Source organism: Aotus nancymaae, unplaced genomic scaffold (assembly GCF_030222135.1).
Source record: "Aotus nancymaae isolate 86718 unplaced genomic scaffold, 86718_ANA_hifiasm-v0.15.2.pri h1tg000020l, whole genome shotgun sequence".
NCBI lineage: Eukaryota > Metazoa > Chordata > Mammalia > Primates > Aotidae > Aotus > Aotus nancymaae.
In genome coordinates, this window is record NW_026988432.1 from 47,913,335 (window position 1) to 47,919,558 (window position 6,224).

At 39.7% G+C, this 6,224-nt stretch overlaps 1 pseudogene; it reads left to right on the top strand.

Annotated features, from left to right (window-relative positions):
- Window positions 1-517: 517 nt before the first annotated feature.
- On the top strand, window positions 518-1,980 carry LOC105713482 (E3 ubiquitin-protein ligase ARIH2-like; annotated as a pseudogene).
- The last annotated feature ends 4,244 nt before the right edge of the window (window positions 1,981-6,224 follow it).

The window sequence follows — 6,224 nt, forward strand, 5'->3', positions numbered from 1 at the left end:
TAAATGGAGCTTTCACATTGTACATAGCTTCAAGCAGTGAATTTCAACTGTGAAGTTCAAACTTATTGGCAAAAACAGAATCTCAAGAGTATTGGTGATATGTGCAGCTTGTGCAATTTATTAGCATATTATATATTTGGGAAAATTTTGCTTTCCAAATACTAATCAGGGAGTATAAAAGGTAAACACATGTTTTCACACATTTGTGTGTGACATAGTTCTCAACATATGTGCACTGTATTCTAAACGTACTGAAAGTGGCCATGGCTGGCTGCTGTTCCCCAATCCGACCCCTCTGGACCCACCTGACCTGGTCTGGCTTGCCTGGGCTTAGTGAACATGGAGCCTCAGCTCCAGGTGTAAATCACATTACATAGAACATTTGGGTGAGATCTTCCTGGGAGATCGCCAAGAATTACAGAAGACAAAAATACTAATGCATTTGAGAAAGTGGTAGTTTTGGGGGGAGGGGGAAAAGCAACTGCTTTCCTGATCTGCAACTTAGCTGGATGCTAAGATGTTTGCGGATATGAATAGCCAGTGGTCTGACAGCAATAAAGAAAACTATGATCCAAATTATAAAGAAGAGGATGAAGACCTTGGGGACATAGAGGACTATTACATGGCAGTAGCCAGCAATGTGGGGCAGCAGGGGGCTGATGCCTCTGATCTGGAGGAGTACCAGTTCACTTGCTTGACCTACAAGGAATGTGAAGGTGCTCTCAAATGAGCACATGACCAGCTTAGCCTCTATCCTAAAGGTATTTCATTCAGTCACTAAACTTATATTAGTTAATTTCCACTGGCAAGTTTCAGAGATATTGGACAGATATAAGTCCAATTCTGTTCAACTGCTTGTTGAGGCTCGAGTTCAGCCTAATCCCTCAAAACATGTTCCCACATCCCATCCTCCTCACCACTGTGCAGTGTGTATGCAGTTTGTGTAAAAAGAAAACCTACTTTCTCTGGCCTTTTAGCATCAGTTTTGCCGCAGCTGCTGGGAGCAGCACTGCTTAGTTCTCGTCAAGGACGGCGTGGGCGAGGGAGTCTCTTGTATGGCTCAGGACTGTCCACTCCATACACCAGAGGACTTTGTGTTTCCATTGCTTCCCAATGAAGAATTGAAAGAGAAATACAGATGTTACCTCTTCAGGGACTATGTGGAGAGTCATTAGCAGCTCCAGCTGTGCCCTGGTGCAGACCGCCCCATGGTTATTTGGGTACAGGAGCCTAGAGCTCTCCGAGTACAGTGCAGTTGGTGCAAGGAGGTCTTCTGTTTCAAGTGTCATCAGATGTATCAAACACCCACAGACTGCGCCACAATCCGGAAATGGCTCACAAAGTGTGCAGACAACTCTGGAACAGCCAACTACATTAGTGCTCACACTAAAGACACCCCAAGTGCAATGTCTGCATTGAGAAGAGCAGAGTCTACAATCACATGCAATGCTCCAAATGTAAATACATTTGGATATGTCTAGAGATTGGGAGACTCATGGCAGTGAATATTATGAGTGCAGTCATTACAAGGAGAATCCTGACATTGTGAACCAGAGAGCCAACAAGCCCAGACAAGGGAAGCCCTCAAGAAGTACTTATTCTGCTTTGAGAGGTGGGAAAACCACAACAAAAGCTTGCAGCTAGAGGCAGAGACATACCAGCGATTCACGAGAAGATTCAGGAGAGGGTCATGAACAATCTGGAGACATGGATCAACCAGCAGTACCTACAAAATGCTGCCAAGCTCTTGGCCAAGTGTCGATAAACCCTGCAACACACCTATCCATATGCCTATTACATAGAGGAGTCTGGACCCAGGAAGAAGCTGAATACCAGCAGGCTTAGCTGGAGGCTGAGATCAAAAACCTCTCATGGAAAGTGGAGTGTGCGGACAGCTATGACAGAGAGGACATGGAGAACCAGATGCATACAGCAGAGCTGCGGAGGAAAAGCCTGATGAAGGATTTCCATGACACCTAAGTTGGGATGTGGGTGTGCCAGGGTGAGGAAGATGTGGCTGCAAGGTCTGCTGGCTGCTGTACTGCATGCTGCAGGCTCTGCCTTTCGTGATCCCAGGCAACAGCCAGGACCCCACTCCGGAGAGACACTGGCAATACCTCTTAGTTGATTTCTGTTCTCTTTTCACTTTTTGCTACTGTCAGGGTAGAGGCCATATTGAACTGGCCTATTTTCAGAACTGTTATTTATCCCCGGATGGTTGTTGGGAGGGAGGTAAAGTGTTTTCTGGATGGCTATTAATAGTATTCAATCATTACAATGTATGTAACTTTCAAAGGTTGTACAATTATACAAAAAAAACAGGCAAGCTATAGAATAACACAGAGCCCTTTTTGAAAATAAATCAGCATTGGAGTGTTTAAAAAAGAAAGAAAGAAAATGGCCTGGTGTGGTGGCTCATGCCTGTAATCTCAGCACTTTGGGAGGCCGAGGCGGGTGGATCATGAGGTCAAGAGATTGAGACCATCCTGGTCACAAGGTGAAACCCCGTCTCTACCAAAAACACAAAAATTAGCTGGGCATGGTGGCGTATGCCTGTTATCTCAGCTACTCAGGAGGCTGAGGCAGGAGAATTGCCTGAACCCAGGAGGCGGAGGTTGCGGTGAGCCGAGATCGCGCCATTGCACTCCAGCCTGGGTAACAAGAGCGAAACTCTGTCTCAAAAAAAAAAAAAAGAAAAAAAATGGCCATGGTTGTAAAAGAGTAAGAAATAGTAACATGAAGCGCTCAGGTACACTTGGCAGCATATTAAGGTCCCATGAAACAGGACTAATTAAAAAATTCCAACTATTTCACAGAATAATGCCACCAAAAATATAAGGAATCTGGTCCTAACAAATCAAATTAATTTGATAATATTCTCATTTTTCCTGGCCTATGGACTTAGATAAATGTCATAGATTTGGAGTTTGAAATAGGAAATGTCCACAGACACAAATCTTAACATAGTAGCTCAAAAAAATAATATATTTTCCAGCAGTTTGGAGAAAACATATAGTGACTTTTCACCCTTAAATAGGCATTGGTATATGTAAATAAAGTAAGTGTTAATTTATCAATAATACTCTTTCACTTGATCTTTAAGATGCTATCAAACATCTTTTAGTATTGCCTTATTGTTTTATCAGAAAGCCAGCATCAGCGCTGGTATGATTTTTTTCTTCCTATGATGACTGGAACATAAGCTCAATATATATTCTTTGGAGGTGGCATCTTCTGATTTTATTCTTAGAAAACTAGTACATTAAAAAAAAACTTTCTAAAACTGAGAACGTTTTCACTATGCGAAGGCCATATTTAGTCTGGGTTGAGATTTACTTTTATAACATTGTTTATTAGATTTCTTAGCACGCTGCATTTTCTCTCTGGTTTTAAAAGACACACAATGAATATGATGAATCATGTGCTGTGGACATATTAAAACTTTTTTAGATAAAATACCACTCCAATTTCTTTTCTGAATTGGCTTTTCACAACATTCTTTGTTTTATTATTTTTGTTCTTACATATCTTGCCTTCCTAGAGCATATTTCAAAACGTTTATGTACTCTTTCCAAGTACCCAGAGGGGTCACGTTTATATTTTCCTTAATATTCCTTGTGGCCTCATATTTACAGATAAGTCCTTTATAATGCAGTTTATATTATGATGAAAAGGACATAAGGAACCCTGGCTTTCTTTTTTGTCGAGTCTCTAAACTCTAGGATGTACTGTGTAAGGAAATATTCATTTCCCATTCAACTACATCAAACCATTGACAGTGACTAGCTGAAAAGAATTTTCAACGTTGTAAATTACAGCTTTACTTAATTAGTGACATCATATAACAAGATAAATTATGAATTTAGAAAATCATTATTCGGTAAATGAATGCTTGTCAGTTGCTCTGAAGGAAAATTAATCTTCCAGTATCAGAAGAAGGCCTAAAGGAAGAGGCAGAATCACAGACAAGACTTTTATACAAAGTCTTTTCTCTCATAAATTAGTGATTCTGCCCACCAATGTGCTCTTTTTGGTAGAGTAGTGGAAAATAGCCTGATTCTGTAGAAAATGTTCATCTTTGGAAGTTGTTGAAAATCTTAAGGGAGCAACAGTTGTTTTGCTTTCAAATCACAATTTACAAGATCTAAGATTTACACATGGCATGTGCTCTTTATAATTGATTGGAGTAAGACATCAGTTTTCCAGTATTCGCTAGGATATTCAGTATTTAGAAAAAATAGGAATTTACCAAAGGCTAGAGGACTCTACTTAGACCCGAACTCACTTAGGTGTGTGGAAATAAATATCTGCTATTCCTCATCAGGGTGATCTGTTCTTTAGTACAGCTGTAACTGGCCACACTAAATACAATGATCAATATCTGTGATGTCTGGTAGGCCTTTCTGGTTGCAATGGTCATAGCATTCTGTTCAGACAGGCAGACTAGGATTGCCATTAATTGGGCTTGGTTTGACCCAGTGAAATTCCATTGGTAAAACACCTTAGTACAATAATTCCTATCTGTAAAACAGTAGCAATTTGCTAAGCCAAATAGAATATATTCCTTCTTAGTTTAGACTACAGAATCCAAAATGGACTGGCAAGTTTGGAACAAGCAGCAAAACTTCAGACAAATGTAAATACACAGAGAGAAAGAGATTGTGAGAACAATGGATACAAGAGCTGCCTTACGTGCTTTTTGCTTTATAGTATCATTCTTACTGTTCTACACTGTATGATTCTCATTTCTCTAAAACCAAAGTATCATTAGAGAATATTACGAGTAATGATTGCAAGATGAACATTGAAGTGATTTAAGTAAATATTCTCACTCGTCATCCTTGGTTAAAAGATAAACACCAGATTACAGACGACTGTCCTATTATCCACTGTGTTTTTCTTTCCTTGTTTTCCTATACTACTTAGACATGTTTTTCAACTTATTGACATATCTTTCCATTGGGATCTGAATTAGTTGAGGCAGCCATTCTGCATTGGGTTACCTGTGTGGACAAGGGCGATTCATTTAACTTTTCCAAGACAGTTTCATCCTCTATAAAATGGGAATCATGGCATCTCATGATGCAGGTGGATCACAAGGTCAGGAGTTCAAAACCAGCCTGGCCAGCATGGTGAAACCCCATCTCTACTAAATATACAAAAATTAACCAGGCATGGTGGCACGTGCCTGTAGTCCCAGCTACTCGGGAGGCTGAGGCAGGAGAATCACTTGAACCCAGGAAGCGGAGGTTACAGTGAGCCAAGATTGTGTCACTGAACTCCAGTCTGGATGACAATGTGAGACTCTGTCTCAAAAAAAAAAAAATCATAAGAGTAACTTGAAAGAAAATTTCTGATCTTAGAAGATCAGAGATAATAAGGTTTGCCTATTTTCTTCTTCTTTGAAATGTATGATTCAGTCACCTTTTCTGAAATGTTATGGTTTTAAATTGCTATCCCTTAATAATAAATAATCATGAAAATCTCAGTGGTGTAAAAATAAAGCATTATTTCTCAGTCATTTGTCTGCAAATTGGCTGTGGTTTTGTAGAACTAAGCTGAGCTGGACTGGGTTTGGCTTGGGACAATGGAATAAGTTCAGGTCTGTTCCACATGTCTTTCAATATTCTGGGACCAGCCAGCTATCAGGAGTATATTCTTTCCATAGCAGTGACAGAAGCATAAGAGAGTAAGCTCAATCATCCAAGCTCATTTCAATCTTAATATCCTGTTGGCAAAAACAAGTCATATGACCCAGCCTGAAGTCAAAAAGCTTGAGGATATGGAGAGATAGGGGTGGGTGGGCAAAGTAAGCATTTATCCGCAGCAATCTAAGCTACTACAGTCGTCATAAAGAATTTCCCTTGTCCATACAGGTGACCCAATGCAAAAATTGCTACATCGACTGATTCAGATCCCAACGGAAATGTAGGTCAAAAAGTTGAAAAGATAGATCTAAATAATATAGGAGTATAAGGAAAGAAGAACACACCAGATAGTAATTTTCAGTGTAGACGAGACAAATGTCTGTAACCTGGCATTTATCTTTTAATGTACATATTGGAAGGGTTAAAAAGGCTTCTGATATTTTATTTCAAAATATGCATTTTATTTATATATCATAAATACTGAGCAGTTAATGAAATGTTTTTGAACTCCATCAGTGAGAATCATAGGTCAGTGAACAGAGCAAACAAAAAAAAAATTAGTATGTGCCAGTTCAA